Genomic DNA, 13,548 nt, shown 5'->3' on the forward strand with positions numbered 1-13,548 from the left:
CCAACATGCCCAAGGGACAGCGACTCCCAGGGCAGAGCTTCTCAACCGGGTCTAAGCCCTCCCAGGGCTGAGCAAAATCAACGGGGAGGGGTACAGTCAAGCCCTCCTCCCCCAACTGGAGACTCACGGTCACTGAGTCTCTACACAGCCCTGAGTACTGAGAGGACCTGGGGGACACCACCTGAGGGCTCCAAGGGCCCAGGCAGCAGCTCTGTGACACCTTTACACTCATCCTCAGGGGCTGGTGAGTGTGAAGGACCTGGAGTGACCCATTCACCATGGCAACATACATGCTGGCTGGGTTTTTACCCATGGGTCTTTCCAGAAGACTCAGGAAACCCACACGTCCCCAGGGGCATGCTGGCCACCTGGCCAACAATGATGCTCCTTCCTGAGTTCTACATCTCAGCAGACTCAGAGGTGGCCAGGCATGGCTGCCTTTGCCCACAGCTCAAAGGGAAGGTGCCCACCGGGGGCCACCACCCAGGGCCAGCAGAGTTGAGGGCTCTAAAGTAGATGTCCACTCCTTGGGCCCCGAACTGGGAGCCCTCCGTCCTTTGGTCAGACCCACCAGAGTGAAGGGTGAGGTGCTGACCTAGTGCACAAGGGAGCCCCTTAATCCCACACCCAGAATCCCCGCCAGGGCCTGAGCCAGGCCTCTACCTTCAGGAAGGTAGCCCCATAAGGAGCTCACGTGTGCCAGGGAGCCCCCAGCACCTGCAGCCTGCAGCAGCACCCACGGCAGGTGATTCCGAGCAAGCAAAGTGCTCTCATCCCGTTGGACTGACCCATTTTGATTCTGAGGCCCAGAGCGAGTGCCCCTCCCTGCTCTGCCCACTTCTGGGCCTCAGGTGAAGTTCCTTTTGGAAACTCGAGTCCAGAGAATTCCTGTCCTCGCCCCCACCCCAAAGCTGGTTCCCCTCAAGCCTCCTCCCCGTCTCCTCCCACTGAACCCAAGGACTAAACTCCCAAAACTTCAGCAACCCTGTATTGGGGCCCCCTGGGCAGGCCGAGTGGGCAGAATACACGGTGGGGGTAAGGGCTGGCCTTCCCAAAGCCTGCTGGGCCCTGGCTCTGCCAACTCCCCAGCAGCCCTGGTGGAGGCCTCTCCTTCCCTCACCCCCACCTCAGCTCCACCCAACGTTGACACCCCCATCACACCCTCCCTCCCTGCTGACCTGCACCACCCTACTCCCAGCCTCAAAGCCTCGGGTCACTCTAGGGTCCATCAGAAGGCTCCATCCGAAATCCTGGCCCCTTAGTGCCTTGGCCAGCTCATCCCTAGAGCCCCTCCACCACTCTTTACCAATAACCATCACCCCCCTCACTTTCCAGCTTCCCACTCCCCCTCTTTCATGCCTCCGTTCCCACTGAGTCCTACCTCTCAGCAGTGTCGGGGTGCCCAATGGGCCTGTCCTTGCCATTGGACTCCGGTGTGATTTCCCTTTGACACACACATGACATAGGCTCGACACATCCATGACACACAAGTTTCCCTGATTTGTAAGGCCCATCCCATCTTCACTTCCTTCCCAACCCAACTGCCTGAGCCGTCCGGCATCTTCTAACCAGCTTCTCTTGAATTATGGGGACCATAATCACCTCATTGCTGTATGGCGCTCTCTTTCACTGATGACCATGCCCCTGCCTTGCGAACAGGAAAGCAGTCCCAATCTCAAGGACTGTCCGTTCCCCGGGCATGATTAAGCTCAGCCTGGAGAGCTCACTGTCAGCTGACTGGAGGAGTCCATGGGCAGTGTAGAGCAGTGGTCTCGAGAGCCATTGAAGGAGATGCTGCTGCCTGACACCTGGACAGGGGTCTCCGGAGGGGGTGGAGGGCCTGCCAAGTGCTGTTGGCAGGCGTGTCGAGGGCAAGAAACACCTGCCACTATCCCTGCCATCCTCAGTGCCACTGGATGGAGGCAGCACCGTGGGTGGAACACTGTAGGTGAGAGGCGACCTGGGGGCCCACGTGCAGTTCAAGGCCAGGATGTAAGAGTCACCCAAAGTCAGCATCTCAGCACCATTCTAGTTGCCCAATCTTTTGCTGTCACACAAGGGAAATACCACCTTGGTCAGAAGTGACCTGCTCCCAGGCTGTCCTCTTGAATTACATGCAGCCATGGGGCTCCAGAAAGATCCCATAGGCTTGAGTCACAGAGCTCCTTAGAACATCTGGTCAACCCCACACATAGAGGAGAGGGTTGGAAAGCAGCTGACAGGGGAAAAGTAGGGTGAGGGCTCATGTGGGTCCATTCCAGACTGGGGCACTTCACCCAACTGCCCTGCCAGCCCTGGCCTGTCCCCAGCACTGGCAGGGGACTTGGAAAATCTCTAGGAATTCAGGGCAGGGAGCAGCATCAGGGTGGTCTGGCAGGCACCAGGTCACAGGCACTTGGCTGTCTCTAGAAGCTCTGGGACCAAGAGACAAAACCTCGGTGTTGAAGAAATGAGCTCACTTGCAGGCAACCCGCCTGCCTTCTCCTCACACGGAGTCTCGGTTCCACTTCTGCTCCTGGCATCTTCGAGTTTGCCTTTCCAGATCCTCTCCTGGACCCCTGCAGACACAAATTCAGTTCCAAGTTGGTTCGACAGTGCCTGAGCCTGAGGTCTCTTGGGACATGGAGCATCCTGACAAGCAGGCAGGAGAGGTCTCAGTTCACAGCCCCGCCCACCCTCTTCCCCTCACGGCTCTAGTAACTGTTTCTGAGCTGTAAACCAGTCCCTGGACTCACATGCAGGTGAGGCCAGGGTCTGAATCCCAGCTCTGTCACAAATATGTAGCATCTGAATCTCAGTTTGCATCTCTGTGAGGTTATGGATCAGGCTCTGTGCAAAGTGAACCCCACAACAAGGCAGGTGTCGGAGGTGGCCTTCCGGATGGGTGCGGAGGGCAGAGCCTGGGTGGCTCCAACCTGCACCCAGCATCAGTGACACTCCCGTGGCGTATCAGCCCAGCTCCGAAAGAGGACAGGATTCTATGCAGTGCTCTTTACCTGTGATTAAAAATTACCCAACTGGGTCAGGCTCTGAGCCTGGTGATTCCCGCCACCAGGGGGAGCCTTGAACTCCAGCCCCATCCAAGAGTTCGGGTGTGATGCTCTGTAGAGCCCCAAGTCTCATGTTCCCATGGCAACAATGCCAACAGGGATGGAGGTGATTTCCCAAGAGGTCCAAAGGCCAACAGAGTTTTAATTGTGCTCAAGGACGCCCGGTGAAGACCAAAGGCCTGGCAGCGAGCCACTCTGTCCTTTCATTGAGGATGCCCGAAAATCAGACCCGTGAACAGCAACATAGAGAATGAATTTGACTTTGGAGAGAATCGACTGAGGGAGAATCACACCCACAAAAATACCATGGGTCTTTCGCCAAGGTCATTAAGGTCATGGGAAACTATTCATAATAATACAATGGTAAGTAAAAAATAAATCAGGAAACCAATGGGAGATATTGATTCCAGCTATGGGAAAAATTTCATCTCAGGAAATCACAGATTTTGAACAGTGCTTGGTGAGTAGTGGCAATCTAACTAGCACAGGGAAAAGTAAGTTTTTCCTGCTTGCCCAGACGCCCAGTCCCATTGCCCCAAGGCCAGCATCTACAAGGTAACCACGCTGCCATAGCAACCACCCCCTGATGGTTCTCTGCCCACAGGGTCAGGTTTGCCAAACTGTGGAGACAGCAACTCTCTGGCCCTGAGCGGAGCCATCGAGCCGTCGGCCAGCACTGGTCAGCCTGCCCGGCTGCTGCCGACGGTGCTGGGGCGGCCACTGCCCAGCCCTGTGAGGCCGCCAGCCTCTGTCCCGGTCCCGAGCGCGTCCCAAGCCTGAATCATGACAGCCCTTCCTTGGCAGGGCCTGTGACTGCATTTCCTAAATGCATTTTCTGCCAACAGCCACGCACGTTCCGCGGTGATGACGTGTCAGCTCCTTTCCAGCTTCATGTTCTGTGCCTCTTCCTCGGTGCCATTAGCAGTGCTCCTGACGGATGCGCCCAGACAAGAAACACCCCCGCCCCACCGGCCCCGGCCTCCTTCCCGCAGGAACCTCTGCCCGGTGTCGTCTCCTGATCTGGTCCTCCTGCGTGGCTGCCCTGGGTCTCAGAAAGCCCAGGGTTTTCCTAACTGTATCCACCCCCATTGATCACTCTCAAAGCCACGTGAAAGTCACCTCTGTGATGCCCCTCCCCTGCCAGCTCTGCCCCCCCCCCCCCCCCGACTGTTCCTGCCTCACAGGCTCCCACACAGTCTTTTTATGACTCCACTCCTGCTGAGCACGCCCCTCCTCTGCGAGCCCCCAGCCTGCCCTTCACTCAGGGCCCTTTCCTATCAGGACCTGCATGGTTTTGTGTGCCCCTCCCTGAGCCCACATCCGTCCTATTCATCCCTGGAGGCTGCAGCCTCTAGCCGCCCTGCCATGTAGTAGGTACTCAGTCAGCAGTCACCATAACAAAACAGCACAGGCTGGGGGCTTCAACGGCACGCATTGATTTCTCACAGTTCCGGAGGCTGGAAGCCCAAGATCAGCGAGCCAGTGTGGCCAGGTTCCAGTGAGGACCCCCTTCCTGGCTCGCAGATGCCGCCTCTCACATGTCCTCAGGTGACCTTTCTTCACTACCTGCACAAGGGGCGAGCGAGAAAGAGATCTTTCTTTCTCTCCTATAAGGCCACCAACCCTATAGGGTTAGGACACCATCCTCAGGAACACATTTAATCTTGATTACCTCCCAAACACCCTATCTCCAAGTACAATCACGTTGGGGGTTAGGGCTCCAATACTTGCATTTGGAAGGGAGTCAGTTCAGCCCATGGTGGTACCCACTGAATATCTGCTAACGTAAAACAACAGCTCATATCTATCTATCAGCTACCACGTGCAAGACATTGTGCTAAGCGCAACATGAATTGCATTCCCTCACTCAATCCTCATAATACCTCAAAGGGAGTCTTATTAGTATCTACATTTTACAGGAAGAGAAACTGAGAACCTGAGAAATGAAGTAATTCATCAGCAAGTTAGTGGTGGAGCTGAGATTCTCGCTCATGTCTGCTTGAACTCATAGCCACCATGCGTAGTACATACTTTGAGTTATATAAGCCCAAGGTTCTGTGCTAGACTCTGAAATGCTTAGGCCAGAACCTAAATTCTTTCCAGCATCCCCTGGGGCCCCCATGTGACAGCTACCCAGACCACTGTTGGAAGTAGCACAGAAGGAGTAGCTGGGTTCCAGGCATGGGTGCTGGTCCCCTGCACACAGGAGTTTCCGATGACCATTTAAAGGGTCATTGGAGATGTGTGTGGACTGGAGCATCAGAACAGGTTCCTGGTGGGACAGAAGTATGGGTCTCACCCTAGTCTAGGTATTTTTTATTGTAAACTCAAATATGTCTTGATGACCACCTGGTTGAGGTGTGGTAGAGAGGACCAGGGCCTTGGCTAGTCAGACTACAAATCCCTTCCCACCTGGAGGTCCTTCTCCTCATGGCAGACCTGTTTAATCTCCCAAATCTACAGTTTCAAGTTCTGGTTTGTGGCCACACTGCAAAAAATGTCCAGGTTCCTCTTTCCAGGACGTGCCTCTCCTGTACTGAAAATCTTTGAGTGGCCCCTCACTGCCTAAGACAAAGCCTCCAATTCTTCACTTGCAAAGACTCTCTAACTTGGTCACCACCTGCCTCTCTTCTTATTTCCTGCCCACTCCTGGGGACTTGGCAGGAGTCCTCCTTACTCTGCGCCTGGATCAGCATCCCCTCCCATCTCTGCCCATTGTAGCTACAGCCCTTGAAACAGGTGCAACCCAGACCTTGACCTCAGTGTCTCACTCCACCTCCTCAGACCACAATCTCCTTCCCTCCACCTCTCACAAGCCCCAGTCCCCACCCTGACCCATCCTGCTCCCTCCCCACTTCCTCACACTCAGCCTCCATCGCACACAGAGTCCACACCCTTGACTCCTCTCCCTGGACCTCCAGCCCATGCCTCCCTGAAAACCTCCAATCAGATTCCTCTCTCTTGACAGGGTGGGTGACCTTGCCAGAGAAATCCCCTGCCAGGCAGCGTAGCACCGGGACAAACCCACAGCTCCCAACCAGCGTGGTGGCCAAGGTCTTCCAAACATCCGTCTGCCTTCTCCAATGGCTGTCATTCCCAAGCCTGCATTTTCCCCGCTGCTCCTGCACCCCTGCCTCACCTCTCCATTCTCTGCAGAGCAGCTCACTTCCAGAAACGATCAGAAAATAAATCCCTCACTTTTGTGCCCACAAACAGCAAATGTGCCCAGGCCACCCGCAGATGCATCCACGTCTGCCCCCGCCTTCCTCTGCTTCTGGGACAGGGTACACTTGCAGCACTGAGACAGTGCCCAAAGCCACCAAGCCCCTCCTGGATTGTCTCCCCCCCCCCGTCCCCTCACCCTATAAACAAACTTAACACTTTTCCATCTTAAAAACAAACAACACAACAACCACCACAGAGACACTCCCTGCCAATGGCCCTCGGCCTTGACTGTGCAGCTGAAGGGCCTCGCACCAGGTCAGTTAAACAGAACCCTCTGGGGGGGGCCTGCACATACCTGGGTTTGTCCAGAGGGTGACCAAGGCTGGGAATCCGGTTCCAGCTTGCTTCCTTCTCGCCCGGGGATTGTCCTGTCTCTTCACCCTAAACTGATGACCTTGGGATAAACTGGCCTCGCTCACTGTCGCAGGGTCATCTCCTCCCACTGCGGCCTGTCTTCGCCTTCCCCCTGCCCCACTGAAACCTTCTCATGATCTCCAACGAGCCCGGCCAGTGTGGCTCAGTGGTTGAGCATCAAACCAGGAACCAGGAGGTCATGGGTTCGACGATTCTCAGTTGGGGCACGGGCTCCACCCCCAGTAGGGGGCGCACATGAGGCAGCCGATCGATGACTTTCTCTCCTCATTGATGTTTCCATCTCTCTCCCTCTCCCTTTGTCTCTCTGAAATCAATAAAAACATATTAAAAAAAAATAAGATCTCCAACGATTTCTTTCTCCCAACATCTTCCCACCCCCACGGCCTCCCCACACTCCTCTGACAGCTCCCCCAGCTCGCCACCTTCCTCCTGACCGTCCAGCCTCACCCCTACCCTCTGCCCAACTGGCGTTTCCCTGGCTTTTGGCCTTGGCTTCTCTTTCGTCTGCCCCACGCTCTCCCCAGGGCACTTCCTCCCAAATCTCCCTTCTAGCCTTGGCCTTCCGTGCTTCCTGCCGCCTCCGTGAATATCCAGTGGACACGGAAACCCCACCTCGTCTGTACGTCCCATCTTTACACTGAAAACCTGTTCTTCTACATGCACTGCCCACCTAGATTCCTGCCACAGGTCCACCCAGCCTCCCAAACCAGAACCCAGGTGACATCTTCACCCCAGCCCACGACTGACAGGGGGCGGAGCTATAGAAGCCTCTGGAATCCACCCCCTTTGATGCATCTGCCCTGGCCCTGGCTTTGTTCCACCCTGGACTTTTCAAGGGGACCCTCATGAGCCTGTCCTCCCTCAGACTCCGTCCCATCCCACTCACATCTCCCTGTCCTGTTTGTACCAGGGCTCTCTTTCTAAAATGCAAATCTGAGCCTGCCACTCCTTCCCTCTGTCGTAGGACAAATGCAAGCTCCCTGGCAGGTCACACCAAGCCCTTGAAGGGCCGCGCCTTGCCCGCCTTGCCCGATCTTCTCCTTCCTCTCCCACACTCGCTCTGAGCTTCAACACAACCAAATTGGCACCTTGCTTATGTCCATTCATTCAGTCAACAGATGTTGACTGAGAGCCCACCATGTGCCCAACACTGTCCTAGACCCCAGGGAGGTGGCAAGGAACAACCCCCCTGCCCTCCGGAGCTCACACTCTCATGGGGACTTCTGCCCTGTGCTGGGTCGGTTGTCTACAGTCCAGCTCCTCCGAAGCCAGGTGGGAGAGGGCGGACTCGGGAACCTACCTCCTGGCTCGGTTATCTACCAGCCTGTAAAATCATGGTCAAGTGGCTTAATCGTTCCCTGCCTCAGTTTCTTCCTCTGTAAAGTGGGGGTGATAATAGTAACCTGCCTCATAGGGGTGTTGTGAAGATTAAGTGAGCAAATGCCTGCAAAGGGCTTAGAGTAACGCCAGGTGCACGGTCAGGCCCCGATAGACTTTTGCTTTATACACTCAGCTCAGCACTTAACACATAATGAGTATTCAATAAATGTCTCCTGGTTGGACGAAGGAATAAAAAAGTGTAAGTAGTTATCACATGAGAAACTATGTTCTCACTGGTGTTATAAAACCACACTCGGAATGCCATAGAAAGATCTAGAAAGAAAGAACATGCTCCATGCATGGGAGTAACATGATTCAGACGATGGCAGCTGAACACCCTCCTACCCAGAGCTCCTGTGCAGGGGGGCGGGAGGGCTGGCAGCTCAGCCAATGACACTTCAGGTGTGAAGGAAAAGGAAAGAGGTGACAGTGGTTGGAAGTCCATCTGCACTTGTTCAGACCCTCGGGCTGCTAGTCCAGGGCAGAGGTGGGGGGGGAGGGTGCCCGCAGGGCCCTGATCCCATCCCGCCAGGACTGTGTGACTCTAAGCAAGCTGCCCGCCTCCCCAGGCCTGTGTTCAACCCTCATCCAATGAACAAAATTAGATCAAAGTATATTCAGAGCCCTTCTGAGTTCTGCAGATTCTAGAACTTTCTGTATTATAAACCTAGATTCTAGACCACATCAGGGAGAAAGTAGGGACCATGACGTGAATTAAAGAACGAACGCGTGACAATGTTTTGGGAGCTCAGGTGTCTGAAAGGATAAAAGAAGAAAGGATTTCAGGATGGGATAGTTTAACTCATAACTGGGAGCTGTACTTTCCATCTGTAAACAACACAGTTTAGGAGATTTCAAATGGTCATCTTTGACTTGATAATTCCTTTTAGAGGATTCAATTTACAGGCATAATCACAGAGGAGCACCAAGACTTGCTCACAAAGATGTTCATCTCAGTGTGTATATAACATAAAAAAAAAGAAAAAAAGAAAGTGACTTCAATTTCTAATGCTCCAGAAATGGCTGAATAATCTATTGCATGTCTCTCTGATACATTATCTTTTGCAAGAAAGCAACATAGAGGAAACACTTACGATACAATGTCAAGTGGGGTGGAAAGCACCTTCCTGCATCCACTCTGCGGCATGATCTCAGTTTTAGAGGGGAAAAAAGAAAAGTTCACAGATAAAAGACCAGAAGAGAATGTGCCTCTGGTTAGTGGGATCGGGGGGTTGGATTTTTTTCCTGCTTCTTTGCACTTCCAAATGTTCGGCATCTCTTACTTTGAAACCCTCCCCTAAACGCGGTCCAAAAATGGAATTTGAAAAAGTAACACTTTGCCAAAAGTATAGTCAGCTTTCTCACCTCTTGGAGCAGTGTGATGAAAGTATCCATTTAAATGCCGGGCTCCTTCCTTTCTTCCTCACGTGGGGGTGGGGGTGGGGGTCTGGCCCAGCTCCGAAGCCTCGCATGCTGAGCAGGGGCCCTTGGGCACTGGGCTCGCCACTCTTCCCCCTGGGCATGAATCAGTCGCTCGCTGCCTTCTTAGATACCCTGGGCTGGCAAGTCCTCAGACCGGGGCTGGCGTCTGAGCCGCCATCTCCCCGCCCACTCTGGCGAGGCCATAACAGGAATGCCAAGGGAGGCGGCACCGTGCCCGGGGGCCGAGGGCACAGGCTCCAGAGGCAGACAGACCAGGCAGAACTCCGCACCCCGGAGCCTGGACACACGGACCCTTCCGCACTGCACAGGCCTTCAGACACAGACGATGGAGACAACGCAGAACAGAGGTAGGGACGTTGGTCTGGGCTCAGAAAACCCTGCGGCTGTCCCGCCCCTGCTTCTACCTGGCTATGTGGTCTTGAGGAAGTTACCAAACCTCGTGGGACCCCAGTCAACTGAGTGGGACGGACTTAGATTCAAGGTCATTTCCATCTCTAAAGGGCTAATTTGTGTCTGGCTGCTATGTGTGGCTTATCCCTAGGAATGGACAAGTTCCTGCTAGTCTGTGTGGCCATATGTTGTCCCCGTTAATCTCGGCTGCACAGAGAGAACCTTTCCTGAGAGACACAGCCCCTCGCTGTTGGCAGACCACCCCCTGGCCTCTCCCCGGGGCCAGGCCCTGGGCCTTCCCGGGGGAGCACCTGGCCCGGGCCCAGCCCTCTCTCCTCTCCCAAGCCTCGCGCACTCCCGGCAGGGGCCTTCTTAACCCCCCATCCCGGGCGTCCGATGCAGCAGCTGTCCCCCTTTCTGGGCCATACCGCTCCCTTCTACATTATTTTTACCACGCTCAGTAGAGTTGCATTTCCTACTTATTGCTTTTGTGTTTATCCACGAGGCGAGGGTTCCTTGAGGACAGTGGCTCCGTCTTGTCACTGTCGAATCCCCTTATCTTAGAACATCCAGTCTTTGTCTGCGCTCAATAGGCGTTTGTTGTGTAAGGGTGGCCTCAGCCATCCCCGTGGGGGGGTAGGCACAAACTGAACTCCTGCCACCTGCAGCGGGTGGTGTGGAAAAGGTGGCCTTGGCCATGTCGCTGACCCTGACCTCTTCCCAGGGTCCTTAGCGGACCAGCTCCGCAAAGTCTTCGCAGTGGGTGAGGCAATGGGTGAGACCACAGCAAGAGGCTCTCAGTACTCCACTGTCATTTCATGAGCCACCAGGTGCCTTGACTGACACAGAGGGGGAATGAATGGGAATGATGGGCCTGGTCCCGGAGGCCCCTGATGGTGATAAGAGCTCAGACTTCTCTGTACTGATAGCAGCCTCAAGTCAAATATCTGCAAGATCCAGGACCTAGGGGCTCCCCACACCTTGAGCTTCAGGTGTCCCCGCTCTGCTCTAAGGAGAGTGTGCTGGTGAGGTCAGGCTCCCTGCTCCCTGCTGTGTCTGTGCCCCTTGTCGGGTCACCAGGCAGAGTATTAAACACAACTCTTCTACCAGACCGCCTCCTGCCTGGGCCTGGCAATGCAAGAACAATGGCCATGTACCCCCCCCACACACACATACAAATACAAACACCCACAGACACACTTCCCACACCAGCCCCGGGTGTCCCAGGCAGTGGGCAGTGGAACTACCCAAGCCCCCTGCCCACGCGCCACAGCCTGGGCCTGGCCTCCGGTGTAACTGGCCTGGGCCACCTCCCTGAGCCTGCTGAGGCTCGACTACTTCTGGCGCCTGCAGCGCGCGTTCTTGGCGTTCGCCTGTTTGTTTGTTCGACGAGTGGTTCTTAGGGGAAGGTGGGTGGAGGGGAGGGGCCTGCTGGCGCCCTGCACCAATCCGTGGGGGGGTGCGTGTCTCTATGGACACAAATTGGAGTAACAATTCAACCTCACTGAATGCACTAAATATATCCTGGATTGAATCCTAGAACAGAAAAAGGACATTAGTGGAAAAACCGGTGAAATCCCACTAAAGTCTAGAGTTTAGTTAATAGTAATGTACCAGTGTTAATCTCTTAGTTTTCACCAATATGCCTGTGATGTAAGATGCTAACACTGGGAGAAACTGGCTGTGGCATGTATGGGAACACCCCATACTATCTTTGTAGCTTTTCTGTAAATCTATAATTATACCCTCAAAAAAGTTTATTTTAAAAATTTAGTTCCAAAGTTCTACAATCCCATGTAATATATTGAAGTGTAGGTTTAATTAGCAAATCTGCTATTCAGTTCACCTTTTATATTTTGAGATATGACACGCATACAGTAAAGGGCACAAATCTCGTGTGTACAACTCATTGAATTTATTTATTTAGGTTAATCTTCACCCGAAGGTTTTTTCCCCATCGATTTTTAGAGAGAGTGGAAGGGAGAGAGAGAGAGAGAAACATCAATGTGAGAGAGACACACCGATTGGTTGCCTCCCGCACACACCCCGACCGGGGCCGGGGATCGAACCTGCCACCGAGGTACGTGCCCTTGGCTGGAATCGAATCCACAGCCCTTCCATGCACGGCCCACGCTCTATCCGCTGAGCCACACCGACCAGGGCCGCTCAATGAATTTTTACATATGGATGCACCCCCTTGATCAGCACCAGGTCAAACATTATAACGTTCCCAGGATCCAGGATCCTCCTTCTGGGCCCTTCCCCGCGAACACTATTCCTCCACAGAACTGGCCGCTGTCTCGACTTCTATACCATAGACTGGTTTTACCTGCTCTTGAACGTCGTATAAATAGAATCATAAAGTATGCACTCTTTTGAGACTGGCTTCTTTCACTCAGCGCGACGTCTGAAAATAAGCCATGCTATCGCCTGTGGCCGTCGCTCGTTCTTTCCTCATTGGGCAGCATCCCGCTGCATCAGTTTCCCACAGTCAAGCTCTCTATTTTGTTTTCAGGGGACATGTGGGTTGTTTCCAGCGTGGGGCTCTCATGAATGAAGCTGCCTTAAATATTCTCACCCGTGTGTTTGGCGGCTATGTGGGTGCGTTTCTCTTGGACGTATGCTTCGGAGTGGAATGGCTGGGCCCGAGAGCATTCGCATGTTCAGCTACCAGACATCTTTCCAAAGTGTTCGTACTAGTTACACTTCCTCCAGAAATGAGAGTTCCGGGTGATTTCACACTCTTGCCAATCCTTGCTGCTGTCAATCTTTTCAGTTTTAGTCTTTCTATTGGGTAAGTGTCTCGTGGTTCTAATTTGCATTTCCCCGATAGCAGTGTGTTTAGCAGCCTTCAGGATATCCTCTTTTGTGAAGCACCTGTTCGAGCCTTTTGCCCATTTTTATTAGATTGCTTGTCTTTTTCTTATTGGTTTGTAGTCACTCTTTATATATTCCGGATATAAGTCTTCTGTCAAATATATGTACAGTAAATATCTTTTCCCCATCTATGGCTTTTCTTTTCACTCTTAGGGGTATGTTTCGAAGAGTAGATCAGTTTGGCTTTAACCAAATAAACTATTGCTTCCCCCCCCCCCCCATTCAAATCAGAAGACTTTGGCATTTGTATACATTCAGAACTACAAAGATCTTTAGAGATCATCTGTGCCAGTGGTTCTTGAGCCTCACGTTCACTAGAATAACTCAAGGAGCTTTTGAAAAAATACCAATGCCTGGGCCGCACCACCAGAGATTATGAATCAGTTGGTCAGGGGTTGGGCCCGGGCATCAACATGGTTTAAAAGCTCCCCAGGTCAGTGCAATATACAGATCTTGTAACATAGAAACCCACACCTGAAACCTATATGATCACATTAACCAATAAATTTAATTTTAAAAAAAAGCTCCCCAGGGAATTCAAACAAGCAGTTGGAGTTGAGGCCCACTGGCCTCTGTTACTGGTGAGAATCTTAGAGAGTGACGTTCTGCTTGGCAGTGGCCAGATACCCTTTCCTATTCTTGCCTCACCTCAGGACCCTTACCAGGTAATGGACTTTTCCAGGGTGGTTAGCGGAGGCCAGTCCCTGGTGCAATCCTTGGTGGGCCTTTCTCTCCTGAACCTCTCAGTTTGCCTGGGACAGGCCTGGTTAATGCCCATTGTCTTGGCGTGATTATTCATATTAACAGC

General features: G+C 53.3%; 1 protein-coding gene across 1 annotated transcript in view; it reads left to right on the forward strand.

Annotated features, from left to right (window-relative positions):
* The first annotated feature begins 9,711 nt into the window (after nucleotides 1–9,711).
* The window catches only part of NGEF (neuronal guanine nucleotide exchange factor), an 85,599-nt gene continuing 81,762 nt past the window's right edge, over nucleotides 9,712–13,548 (forward strand). The window contains exon 1 of the mRNA XM_081143540.1: nucleotides 9,712–9,820. The gene's annotated coding sequence lies outside the window, so the exon portion shown is untranslated. The remainder of the gene's footprint in view (nucleotides 9,821–13,548) is intronic.

This window comes from Miniopterus schreibersii, assembly GCF_964146895.1.
Source record: "Miniopterus schreibersii genome assembly, chromosome: 7".
NCBI lineage: Eukaryota > Metazoa > Chordata > Mammalia > Chiroptera > Miniopteridae > Miniopterus > Miniopterus schreibersii.